This window comes from Lytechinus pictus, unplaced genomic scaffold, assembly GCF_037042905.1.
Source record: "Lytechinus pictus isolate F3 Inbred unplaced genomic scaffold, Lp3.0 scaffold_19, whole genome shotgun sequence".
Taxonomy (NCBI): Eukaryota; Metazoa; Echinodermata; class Echinoidea; order Temnopleuroida; family Toxopneustidae; genus Lytechinus; species Lytechinus pictus.
In genome coordinates this window covers 2,136,752-2,151,204 of record NW_026974140.1, presented here as the reverse complement: position 1 = coordinate 2,151,204, position 14,453 = coordinate 2,136,752, and positions in this window count along the sequence as shown.

Below are 14,453 nucleotides of genomic sequence, written 5' to 3'. Positions count from 1 at the left end.
ATTTGTGACGTCATAAACGAGCAACATGCCCCATATGTTATGCATGAATTTCATTTTTCTAATGATTCCAGACGATTACTTTTGTTTTCTTTTCATGATCAGATGTGAAATTGTCTAATGATATACAAAAGGTACAGTGAAAACCATTTTCAATTTTCAGAGAAAAGGACATTTCATAGATTTTTTTTACCACTCGCTATGGGGTTACATTCGTTATTCCGAAGGTTCGTAATTTTTCAATCAGAAAACGAAATAAGGTTCGTTTTTCCGAAGGCCATTAGTCCGAAAACGAAATCAGGTTCGTTAATCCGGAAGTCTGTTTGTCCGAAAATGAAAGTATTTTTTTGTAACAAAAATGGTGTTGTAATTAAAAAAAAATTATGCAATAATACTTTTAATGAACTCCAGGGAGGTCCTTGGAGTTGCGCTTGTCCTTATGGGTAGTGAGGGCAGATTGAAGCTTATTTGAGGAACTATGACGAACCTCAATGTCGGCTTCTCTCAAAATCCTCTGAATCTTGTGAGAGGCTGCTCCCAGATATGGAAGAACGACTCTCGCCTTGGGTTGTCCTACAGTGAGGGTTCCGCGAGGGGGAAGCTCAGTGCAGATCTTATGTGAGGGGTAGTTGTTACATTCCAAAACACGTTTGATATGCTCAAGCTCACCTCTCAGGTGGATCTGGTCACTAACCTCATGCGCTCGTTTGACTAACGTCTTGTTGATGGATCTCAGCACTGATGGGTGGTGGAATGAACGATAGTTCAAGTACCGATCAGTGTGAGTAGGTTTCCGAAAAACCTAATGGGATAGGGATCCCTGTGCCGTCCTCGTAATCTTTGTATCAAGAAAGGGGGTAGACCCCTCATTCTCCATTTCCATGGTGAACTTGATACACTCGTGTTGAGAGTTGAGGTGCTGTAAGAAATTGCTAGTTTCCTCAGCACCGTGTTGCCAAACCACAAAAGTGTCGTCCACATATTTAAACCACACTTTGGGTTTGTGGGTTGCTGACTAGAGAGCCGTCTCCTCGAAATGTTCCATGAACATGTTGGCTACCACTCACACTGGGGACAGGGGAGACCCCATGGCAGCCCCTTCCGTTTGCCTGTAGAATGTGTCTCTCCATCTGAAAGAGGTGGAATTGAGGCACATCTCAAGCAGGTCATGGATCTCTAGAGGAGACAACTGTGTCCTGTCAGGGTGAGTTCTGTCAAATTTCAATCTCTCAAGGATGATGGCGCAAGCATCCTTAACTGGTACACTTGTGAACAATTATAATATGATTCACCATTCTCTCTTGTTTTGTACGCCACGGTGAATAGGATTTTTGTTATGATTGTGCACATCAGGGTCACAGGTTATTTCGGATTAACGAACCTTCGGAATAACGATTTAACCTTATTTCATTTTCGGATTAACGTACTTTGGAAAAACGAACCTTAATTATTTCGTTTTTGGACTTAAAAAGGAACCTTCAGAATAATGAACCTGTTTTTTTTTCGGACTATATTTACAAATCTTATTTCGTTTTCGGACTAACGAAAGATCGTTTCCGAACTATATTAACGAACCTTCGGAATAATGAACTCTATTTTGTTTTCGGATATTAACGAACCTTCCGAATAACGCCACAAATGTTCGGAATAAAGAACTCTTTTCGTTTTCGGATTAACGAACATAATCGAGATATATATAGGCAATTTACGTGTTTCGGAATTACGAACCTTCGAAATTACGGAGTGTAACCTCGCTATGCATGACGTCACAAATCATAATTAAAATTCTAATAATTTTCTTCATTCTTTGACGGATTTTTCTCAAACCTTCGGCAATAATTTTATATATTTCTGCTACTTTTGCAATAAACTTTTTGTCAGGGTGATTCCCCTTTAAGCTGCTTACAACCTAATACTAGCAATGCTTTTATTTATCAATCGGCTTATATGCTTGTTCATTTTCTCATTTATTTGATACAAATCAGAATTTGTATAATACACGCTCCTCTTCATAAATACATATTTTCCAAGACACAGGACGTGTTCTTATATCCAAATAAAATTTGTTTTACAGGTAAAAAAAAGTTGAACAATTTATCTAAAGACATCTGAGAAATGCGCGATCGTTGAATTACTTTAAGACAAAAAAAACTTACGTCCGGTCCCATTGAGTACGATTTTGGAACGAGTGACGATTTATACTGTTTCATTTGATATTAAATGTTTATGAAGTTGCCTGTTTTGTTTTCATTTTTGTTTTTCTACGTGTTGCTTGTATGAATAAGTTTGTACATGTATTACTGCGTTGTCTTTGTCACGGTGCACTCGATCGTCACAAGCTTTTCTTACTGATGTTTTAATAATTTTACCTTTGGAAGTTAATGTTGAATTGCATTGAATTGATGAAGTCATTTGTCAGTATGTGTGTTTATAAATATTTGAATGCTGTTTGTAAATGTACGTCACTGTATGGAATGATCAATAAAAATGCTTTAGTTAAAAAAGAATTCTTATTTATTCAGTAAATTGATGTATATACATTATCCCAGTGAGCAAAATATATGGGGCCCATATGGGTTACTTGTGGGCTTATCAGGGCTAAAAATGTGGGCCCCATATGGGTTGCCCATGTGGGCTATGTATGGGCCCATCTGGGCCCCTTGTGTTTTTTGCACCGTACACCCCGTCTGGGGCCCATATGGGCCAGGGTTTCGCGTGGGGTAAATATGGGCAGGCCCACATCGTACCCATGTAAACCATATGGGGCCCATTTGGGCTATGTATGGGCCCATATGGGCCCCACTTGGCCAATCTGGGACCCATATGTACACCCTATGTGGGGCCCATTTGGGCCAAGTGGGTTTAGTGTGGGTTGAATATGGGCAGGCCCACATTGCTCCCATATGGGCCCCATATGGGTTGCCCATGTGGGCTATGTATGGCCCCACTTGGCCCATCTGGGACCCATGTGTTTTTTGCACCGTACACCCCGTCTGGGGCCCATATGGGCCAGGGTTTCGCGTGGGGTAAATATGGGCAGGCCCACATCGTACCCATGTAAACCATATGGGGCCCAGTTGGGCTATGTATGGGCCCATATGGGCCCCACTTGGCCAATCTGGGACCCATATGTACACCCTATGTGGGGCCCATTTGGGCCAAGTGGGTTTAGTGTGGGTTGAATATGGGCAGGCCCACATTGCTCCCATATGGGCCCCATATAAAAACAATACTGTGTTTTTATATGGGTCCCATGTGGGCCATGTGGGTCCACGATGTTTTAATCAATTAAAAAAATATATTAATTTGTATCATTAAGGTGACTTTATATACAACCCAATACTCTAATCCTTATCATTTTATCATATCCTATAATCCTACATTCTAACCCTAAATCCTAATCCTATCCTAATCCTATCCTACACCAATCCTAACCACTGAATCTTGTTATTGACTTCTATATATAGAGCGAGTTTGCTATACTTGACAGGCTATGGTTAATAACAATTTTCAATATTTAACCTTGAAAATTTTCTCCTGAAATTAAATGTTTTGATTTTTAATTTTATGGTAATAAATTACATACTTTTCTGAAACTTTTCATGGTGGAATCCTTGCATAAACATAAACATATTAATTGTTGTAGCCGTATTAGCTAAAATTTTGGTCATTTACTGTTGTAATGAATATTCATGAGTGCAGTCCAGATCGATCATCCAGTGATATTGAGCTCAGATGTGACCCATCTGGGTCCCAGAAGGCTTATCTGGTACATATGGTCCCAGATATAACCCAGATGGATCCCACATATTTTAGCCCATCTGGGTCCCACTTGGAAATGCCCATCTCCAGCCCAGATGATATTCATCTGGTACATATGGGCCCAGATATAACCCATATGGACCCCAAGTGGGCCCCATATATCTGGGCCCCATGTGGACCTACCCACTTCTAGCCCATATGGTTTCCATATAGGCAATATGGGTCCCAGATAACCCACATTGGACCCATATGGGTCCCAGATATTTTGCTATCTGGGGTGTTCTCCTTTGAAAATTCAAAATTTTTCTTTATTTTAAGATGCATTAACACGATTAGAACCTAACCTGTGAATTGTAAGATCACAAACATTTTTTTTTATCCGTAAGCTATTTATCATCAGTCGAATTAGCCGTATACATAGGGTACCCGATAAATCCCTAAAATCAACACTAAACATGTGATTTCTAGAAAAGGCAGGCATTTCAAAGCGAACTTTTATGGGGTTGAGTTCTCATCATAAGTGTATCAAAAAATGTGAAAATGAAGAAAATCTTTTTTTTCTTTTTCTTTTTCCCCCTTTTTTTTACCCCTTCGAGATTTACCAACAATGTGAAATATACCTTGATTACTATCTATGTCGAGCTTTAAAATACATGATCGGAATTTAGTGTCAAGAAACAAATGCAAAGGCTAACATACTAATTAACATTTATCAATCAAACATGAAAATAAAGAACGGATTTTGTCAAAAGCTAGAATTATTTATGAAAGATATAGGTTATTCTCATATTTGGGAAAACCTAAATACATTTTCTAAACGACATCAAGTTAAATCAGTGGGTACAGTTTTAGGAAGATAGATACTGGAAGATAATTATTGTAGTAAACTGAGAACGTATATAAAGACCTTAAACGTAGGCCCTACATAGAGAAATATTTATAACTAGACATTGATAATCTATAAGTAAGGAATTATTTGAAGATAAGAATTAGCAATAGTAAATTTATGACTGAACAAGGGCGACAAAAACAACTAGAAATCAATCAACGTACTCGCGCCCATCCTTAACCCGCAACGAGAAAAATTATGATAATATGCCTATACAATAGTGCCGTCATTTAGAGAACTGAGCTAATCAGGTTACTTCTTGTACATCATGCAAATAAAAGTAATGATTACGATATAAGTAAAATTTATGTAACTAAATAATTTGAGTAATTATAATGACTGACTATGATACATTCGTGTTAATAGATGACGCCATGGACGTGTTGTAATGACTTAATTGTAATATCTTGAAATCAGTAAGAGTTTAGCAAAATGTTTAATAATGTATTTTCTTTTCGAATGGACACATATTTTGGCGATTGCTTATATTTACTTGTTTATATATATATATATATATCTCTGTTTTGCCACGTTCATTATTTATAATATTTGACGACAATCCTAAACTGTGGATTTTATTTGAATAAATTGATTTGATTTGTAATTTCAATGTTCTTCAAAACATTTTTTTTAACCAACCGTGTTATTTTGTTTTGAAATCCTCCTAATATAGTGATATACCCCCCCAAAAAAAAAAAAAAAACACAAACAAACAAATTAAACAAAACAAAACAAAAACATACACACATTTTGATAGTTTTTCTTCTTTTTATGAAATAATTCCCCGTGAAGTGATGAGTTAACCATTCCCCTGCACAATATCTAAAAAAAGCGAGTGCGAATTAGCGTGAGCAGATTTTTTCCACGATATAACGGCCTATATTGTTCCCAGCCCCCCCCCTTCGTCTTTTTTTTTAATGTAATAATAATAATAGTTGGGCATTTATAAAGCGCCATTGACTTTCGGTTACATGCAAAGCCCGGTCTCTCTCTCTCCCACTTTATCTTTTCTCTTTTCCTGTCCACTCTTATTTTTTTCCATTTCCTCTTCTTTTTGTTTTCCTCTCTTTTTCCTTCCCCCCCTGATTTTTAGACCACCAATATGGGGGTGGGGGGGGGGGCGGTCCCTTCGGCCCCTGTATCGCCAATGTATACATACAGACCCATTCGATACACAAATGTGTGTGCTACCTATGGATTTATCATGTGTCTATCAGTAGATTAATAGTTCAAGTTCAAGTTCAAGTTTATTTTCCATTTCCATTATCAACATAAGCAAATACAAATCAAACATACATTATAAATACAAACAAATACAAAAGAAATATGATAACAATGATTACAAATCAATTGCAGGTTCCAAAATATTTGTAAAATAGTTTTGACACAATCTGATATGGAAATGAGGGGATCCACTAAAAAGCATTGCTTGTAGAGCGTGGATCCCCTAAGAAAGTATATTAAACATTTGAGAAATCGGACTCATTTGCAGGTGTAAATACAATAGGTTGAAATAGAATATTGGAAATAATAAAAAGATGGTGAGTAATAGCGAGAAATGATAAAAGATGACAGAGATATGGGACGATACTAAAAACTAAAAAGAAAACAAAGACATGACGAAGAATAGAGGGCAGAGAGAAGGAATAAAGCACTGAAAGGGGAGCGAGAGAGAGAGAGAGGGCATATATAAGTGGGGGAGAGAGAGAGAGAGAGAGGAGGAGAGAGGGAGGCACACAAACACACACAGACACAGATTATGTGGAGAGAAAGGGTCGGAAAGAGAGAGATAAGGGGGGGGGGGCAAGAACGAGAGTGCAAACGTGGATCAAAGAGAGTGTGACTTAATAGCGTGCTTACATAATACTAAAAAATATACGAACTAATTAATTACTTTGGTAAGACGGTAACATAATTTTTTTTAGTTTTCTCTTAAAGGAGTGGATAGAGGGGGCCTGTTGAACATCTGTATGGAGTGAATTCCAAAATTTGGGGGCGGTGAAAATAAAAGTATTTTGCGCAAAACGAGTTCTTAAGATAGGCAGATGAAAGTTATCGGCTTGTCTGGTAGGATACCTATGAAAATTGTTATTTTGAGAAAAAAAATGATTAAATGCCAAAGGAACCATACTGTTTTTATACATGAACATAAACTGCCCAAGCTGAAATTGGTATAAGTCTTGAACCTTTAAAATTTTGTAATCAAGGAAAAGCGGATTAGTGTGAGAACGGGGGTGTGAGAATGAAATAATACGAAGGGCTTTTTTTTTGTAAGAATAATATTTTGTTAAGTAGGTTTTGGTGGGTATTGCCCCAAACAAGGATCCCATAGTTGATATATGGTAATATAAGAGAAGAATATAATGTAAGTAGAGAAGTTACAGGAATAAACGTTTTCAACCTATTTATGATGCCTATATTTCGGGATATTGTTTTACAAATATTATCAATATGGCATTTCCAGGAGAGTTTGTTATCTACATGAACTCCCAAAAATTTAATTGAGGAGACACTTTCCAGTTGAAAATCTTCAATAAAAATGTCAAAAGTTAAGGAATCTATGGTATTACTGAATAAAATGTATTTAGTTTTTTGAAGGTCAATTGATAATTTGTTAGCTCTGATCCAATTCAAAATATTAGTTAATTCAGAGTTTATTATGTTAACAAGTGTAAGCGGATCATTGTGAGAGAAAAAAAGATTTGTGTCATCAGCAAAAATAATGAAAGATAAAATGTCAGATGCTCTGCAAAAATCATTTATATATAAAATAAACAAGAGGGGTCCCAGAATACTTCCTTGTGGCACACCACAACTAATATTACACATATTGGAGGAATGGTCATTAAGAAAAACAAATTGTTTTCTGTTAGAGAGGTAATTCCTGAACCACTCCAAGGCCTTCCCACGTATGCCATAATGCAATAATTTATGAAGTAGGATGTCATGATTAATAGTGTCGAAGGCCTTGGAGAAGTCCAGGAAAATACCGACCATGTGTGAAGATTTATCGACAGCATGAGCAACTTTTTCAACAAAGGATAATAAGGCGTGAATTGTGCTGTGCTTTTCTCTAAATCCAAACTGGAAATTTGAAAAAATGTTATTATCATTCAAAAATTTAATCGTTCGGGTATATATGAGTTTCTCTAGAGTTTTAGAAAGACATGGTAGTAGGGAGATAGGTCGATAGTTGTTAATATTCAGTCTATCTCCTTTCTTATAAATGGGAATGACTTTTGCAATTTTCATGAAGTCAGGAATTTGTCCATGAAGTAAAGACAAATTGAAAATGTAAGCAAGAGGATCAACAATATATGGAATTATAGTTTTAAGTATAACGTTATTGATATCATCATAACCAGAGCTTCTTTTATTATCAAGATTAGAGACAATATCCATAATTTCATAAGGGGATGTCGGGGTCAAAAATATTGAATTTGGATTGGGTGTGCCAAGAAATTCGGTAAATTGTTTATATGAGGGCGCTATATCCATAGCAAGGTTATTTCCGATCGATGAAAAATGGTCATTAAATATGTTAGCGATGTTGAGTGGCTGTTGAATAATCTCGTTGTTTGATTTAACTTCTGAAATAACATCTTTATTTTCTGAGACATTCATAGCTTGCTTGAGAATTTTCCAAGTGTTTCGCATATCATGTTTACGTTGTTGTAATTTATTTTCGAAGTATCTATTCTTTTCGATACGAATGATTTTAGTCAAATTGTTTTTATAAGATGTGTATTTCAATTTGGTATCTTCCGTTCCTTTTGCTTTATATTTATAATAAAGATTATTTTTTCGATTAATTGAACGAAGTATGGATTTGGTAATCCAAGGTAGTCTCGGGGACTTTTTATAATTCATCTTGTCATTTCTCCGTTTAGGAAGGTGAATGTCGAATTGGCCTAAAAGAAAATCGCAAAATTTATCGTAACAAGAGTTAACCTCTTCTATGTCATAAATACAAGACCAATCCATATTTTCAAGACTAGCACTTAATCTGTTTAAATTACTTGAATTGACGCTACGTCTTGAGGAACAAGCACCTTGTCGAAAAGACGGTTGCGCTAGTTTGTAAGAAGTCATAATAGGATAATGATCGGTGATATTAGACCAAATTATGCATGAATCAGGATGAGGTATAATATTAGAGAAAATGTTGTCAATTAGCGTAGCAGATAAGTTTGCGACACGAGTTGGTTTGGAGACAAGTGGTAGGAAAGAGGCCGCTAAAAAAGTTTCAACAAGCTCGTGTGCAATGTTATTGTTTGTAAATTTCAGTATATTTATATTGAAGTCCCCCATAATAAAACAATCCTTGTTGGTAAAAGTGGAACAATTTAACAGGTCAGATAAGTACGAGGTAAAGTCATTTGCATTGGAATTTGGAGGTCGATAAACGACACCTGCAATTACATTCCTGGCGCCGGCGATTTCAATTTCTATAAAAAGATATTCAATAATGTCATTGACAATTGAAATATTTTCGTGGACAGAGTAGCGAAAACTATGATGAATGTACAGAGCAACGCCTCCACCTGTCCTACCCTGTCTGTTTTTGTTAATGAAGTTATAGTTATTCAAAGAAAATGGAAGGTTGGTGTCCTGGGATAGCCACGTCTCTGTAAGACCTATAATAGACATAGGTTGTGGTGATGGGTTATTCAATATCAATTGTAAGTCATCGAAGTGCTTGCTCAAGCTCCTTATATTCAAATGAAGTAGGGAGAATGTATTGGGATAAAAATTCTTAACAATATCTTTATATTGGGAAACAGTTACGTATTTACAAAGGGAAGTATGTGCCGGGTCATTATGATCAAAGTCAAATTGCAGCTCTTCAGCCGATGAATTGATGGCATCAGCAATGAAATTATCATATGTACCTGAAGAACTTGTGAGGGTTACATTATTGGAAGGAGATCTAAACAATTCAAATAGTTCGTCATCTGTTAGAGTGTTAAAAGCGAAATTGTTATCCACATTGGCCATTGAGTGCTATGAATTAAAACCTGTAGAAAAGAATAATTGCCAGTATTGAAATCAAATGAGACATATTGTTCGTACTCTCGTTGATAGAGGAGTATAGTGCAAAGTAAAGACGAAAGAGGAAAGAAATATGCAGCGGAAACAGAAACAACGGTGGTGAATGACGGGCACACAAGAAATTGACAGACAAGATGATGATCGCAACACTTAACAAATCACAGCCAAGAGAGAGAGAGAGAGGAACAGGGGTTGGTCTTAAAATGTAAAAGAATAGGTTAAAAGAATGATGATGTAGACAAACTAATACGAAACAAAAACACTAAAAAAAAAAAAAAAACCAAGAAAAAAAGATGAGTAAACAAAGAATGCAATGAATGCAACAGAGAACGAGAACGTGTAAAACTGAGATAATATAAACTACGGATACCCCATGGGGAGAGAGAGCAAGTTTTTTTTTTTTTTAAATATCTATAACAAGTGCATGGACCTACTTGGCCCAGCATAATTATCTTTATAAGCAATTCAAACTGAAATTTTACAGAATGTGATTATACAACGACATGTACAATCAACTTCCATAAGGTTTGTTTTCTTTTCCTGGGGGGGGGGGGGGGGGTATTTCCAAAAAAAGGCATCTGCCTTATAGCATTGAACTCAAGTTGAAAGGATTAACATATGATCATTCAGTTGATGGGGAAAATATAACAATAATTTGTTAATTTATCAAGAGTAGAGCTGAGGATTCCTTTCGATTTGTTTAATACATTACACATGGTGTATTGTAGCATTGTAGATGAATTCATTAATAATTTTAGGTTAAATTAATCATGACAATTCTGACAAGCAAACAAAAGGTTTGGTTTCAACGCAATTTCAATAACTCAAAGCTATCGTACTTATGTCACAAAGCACTATCGAGGAATAATGATCACGCCAATATCATTTGGAACAAAACTTAATTTGAACAGTTCTTTGCATTATCACAACATTGATAGTTGATTTTCCATGGATTTAGACTGTGGCAAAGCATGTCTATCGTTCCCAATATATAAATGTGTTGAGAATGATAAATATTAATGAAATTCATTTGTCGTATTGGCAAAGGAAAGTTTTCGCCAATTAATAAGTAAGCTTTAGCTTTGCTTTCTGATTCATCTCAATACGAATTGACTTGGCATTATCTGGTTTATGATTAAATAAAAATGTATTTAGGTTAGAATTTAAATCAATTTGCAAAGCATGTCAATACAGTCTTAGTTTTGACCAATCTTCAATGCAAAAATAGGATCATATTTGTGATCGAAGAAATGTTCCTCGATAAGCTCTTGCTAGTGAATAGAGTTAAAATATAATTTGTTTGTGGCCAGACTACAATGCATCAACTAGTTTTGTGATCAATCGAGATGGTATCTCAATGAGATCTTGCATGGGAACTCCATGACAAACTTTGGTTGCAATCAATTTACAATATATTCCAATCAAGTCTTTTGAGCGAAATTATACTGCATCACAACAAGATATTGGTTGTCAACAATGTAAAGTGTATTTGAGTAAGATTGTTGGTTGTGAGCATTACTGCACAACAAGGTTCTGGTTGTGAACAGTCTAATCATAAGATCTTGGTAATGGATACTTTAAACTACATCTTGATCATGTCTTGGCTGTGATTAGTATACTGCTATTAAAAATATACTGCATGATGCTCGCAGCGAGAATCTCGTTGCGAACAACATGCAGCACACTTTCAATAAGTCAGTTTTGATCGATCATCCTGCATTTTCAAGAAAATGTTATTATTAATCTATAGTAATTTTACAAAAAAGATCTTAGATATGAGCAAAGCATATTTCATCACAACAGGAAGTTGGTTGTGATCGATCTACAATGATCTGTCTCATGACATCATAGATTTATATCAGACCACATCGCCTACAGAGATACTGCATATGGCCAATTATTAGTTCTACTATTTTATGTGGGTTGTAGTTTGGAGGATTCATTTGGCCCCGTATGGGTTTAATATGTCTCAATCTTGGCTTAGGCGATAAGCCACACCGCCCATATAGATACCACATGGAGCCTATATGGTTTTATTTCATGGATTCTAGGTAGAACCCAGCTGGGGCCAATATGGGTGTGATATGTTTCTATCTGGGCTCAGGCGATGAGACACATCGCCCATATAGATACCACATGGGGCCCATATGGTTTTATAATGTGGGTTCGTGGGAGGACCCATATGGGCCCCATATGGGTTTGATATGTCTCTATCTGGGCTCAGGCGATAAACATCATCGCCCCTATAGATGGCGCATGGGGCCCATATGGTTTACTTATTTTTTGGTTTCAGGTAGGACCAATATATTGGGCCCATATGGGTTTGATACGTTTCTTTCTGGGCTCAAGCGATCCCATATACATACAAAGTGGGGCCCATATGGTTTTACTTCGTAGGTTCTAGGTGGGAAGACCCATATAGGCCCCATATGGCTTAGATATGTCTCTATCTGGGATCAGGCGATTTCCATATGGAAACAACATGGGGCCCATATGGTTTTATTATATGGATTCGTGGGAGGACCCATATGGGCCCCAAATGGGTTTTATATTTTTCTATCTGGGCTCAGTCGACCCAGGAATATGCCACTTCGCCCATATAGATACCACATGGGGCCCATATGGTTTTATTATGTGGGTTCTAGGTGGGAAAACCCATATGGGCCCCATATCGGTTTTATATGTTTCTATCTGGGCTCAGTCGATCCATAATTATGCCACTTCGCCCATATAAATACCACATGGGGCCCATATGGTTTTATTATGTGGGTTCTAGGTGGGAAAACCCATATGGGCCCCATATCGGTTTTATATGTTTCTATCTGGGCTCAGTCGATCCATAATTATGCCACTTCGCCCATATAGATACCACATGGGGCCCATATGGTTTTATTATGTGGGTTCTAGGTGGGAAAACCCATATAGGCCCCATATGGGTTTTATATGTTTCTATCTGGGCTCAGTCGATCCATAATTATGCCACTTCGCCCATGTAGATACCACATGGGGCCCATATGGTTTTATTATGTGGGTTCTAGGTGGGAAAACCCATATGGGCCCCATATGGGTTTTATATGTTCCTATATGGGCTCAGGCGATCTATAATTATGCCACTTCGCCCATATAGATACCACATGGGGCCCATATGGTTTTATTATGTGGGTTCTAGGTGGGAAAACCCATATAGGCCCCATATGGGTTTTATATGTTTTTATCTGGGCTCAGTCGATCCATAATTATGCCACTTCGCCCATATAGATACCACATGGGGCCCATATGGTTTTATTATGTGGGTTCTAGGTGGGAAAACCCATATGGGCCCCATATGGGTTTTATATGTTCCTATATGGGCTCAGGCGATCCATAATTATGCCACTTCGCCCATATAGATACCACATGGGGCCCATATGGTTTTATTATTTGGGTTTTAGGTGGGAAAACCCATATAGGCCCCATATGGGTTTTATATGTTTCTATCTGGGCTCAGCTAGTCGATCCATAATTATGCCACTTCGCCCATATAGATACCACATGGGGCCCATATGGTTTTATTATGTGGGTTCTAGGTGGGAAAACCCATATAGGCCCCATTTGGGTTTTATATGTTTCTATCTGGGCTCAGTCGATCCATAATAATGCCACTTCGCCCATATAGATACCACATGGGGCCCATATGGTTTTATTATGTGGGTTCTATGTGGGAAAACACATATGGGCCCCATATGGGTTTTATATGTTCCTATATGGGCTCAGCTAGCGATCCATAATTATGCCACTTCGCCCATATAGATACCACATGGGGCCCATATGGTTTTATTATGTGGGTTCTAGGTGGGAAAACCCATATAGGCCCCATATGGGTTTTATATGTTTCTATATGGGCCCGGTCGACCCTGAAATAAGACCACATCGCCCATATATATAGATACCACATGGGGCCCATATGGTTTTTATTATCTGGGTTCTAGGTGGGACAAACCATATGGGCCACATATGGGTTTTACATGGTACATATGGGCCCCAGTAGGCCCACATGATTCCCATATGGGCCCCAGATACTAGTTGCTATCTGGGATATGTCAATGTTTGTAAACTTCATAGAATGATTGCTTAAAAGAAGAAAGCCCTTGAAACAATAATACTAAAAAACAAATGGCCGAAGCTGCAGGGTAGATTTCTGAATTGTTATGTTCAGTGGCGTACCGTGGGTCACGGCATGGGGGGCACCAGCACTGAAATTATGTCTCACTTAGTGCATGGGCGCGCGTAGCGCGCTCAATTGCCAGGTAGGCCTATACTGACCTGAAAGAGAAATTTTAAAGATTGTGCCATTAAACGGATATGTATCACACTGATCGATTAATGCGAGCGCGAAGCACGAGCTGAAATTTTTATATTCAGACCTAAAGAGGAGACATTATAAGCTATTTTTTTACCATCATGATACATACCTGTGTCACTGAACAAACAATGCGAGCGCACAGCGTGAGCTGATTTTTTGTGTGCATATATTGACCCCAAACAGGGATAGGACGTTTTTTTTAGAAATTCATGAACAGCATACGTATCTCACCACAGCCATCTAATGCGAGCGCCAAGCGCTTGCATATTTTGTTAGAATTACATTTAAAAACATGAAACACTTTTTGTAGTCATTGTATAATCATGAACATGATAAGTATATCATTAATCAAATATTGCGAGCCCGAAGCGCGAGCTGAAAATTTTGTTAAATTCAAACCTGAAGAGGGGC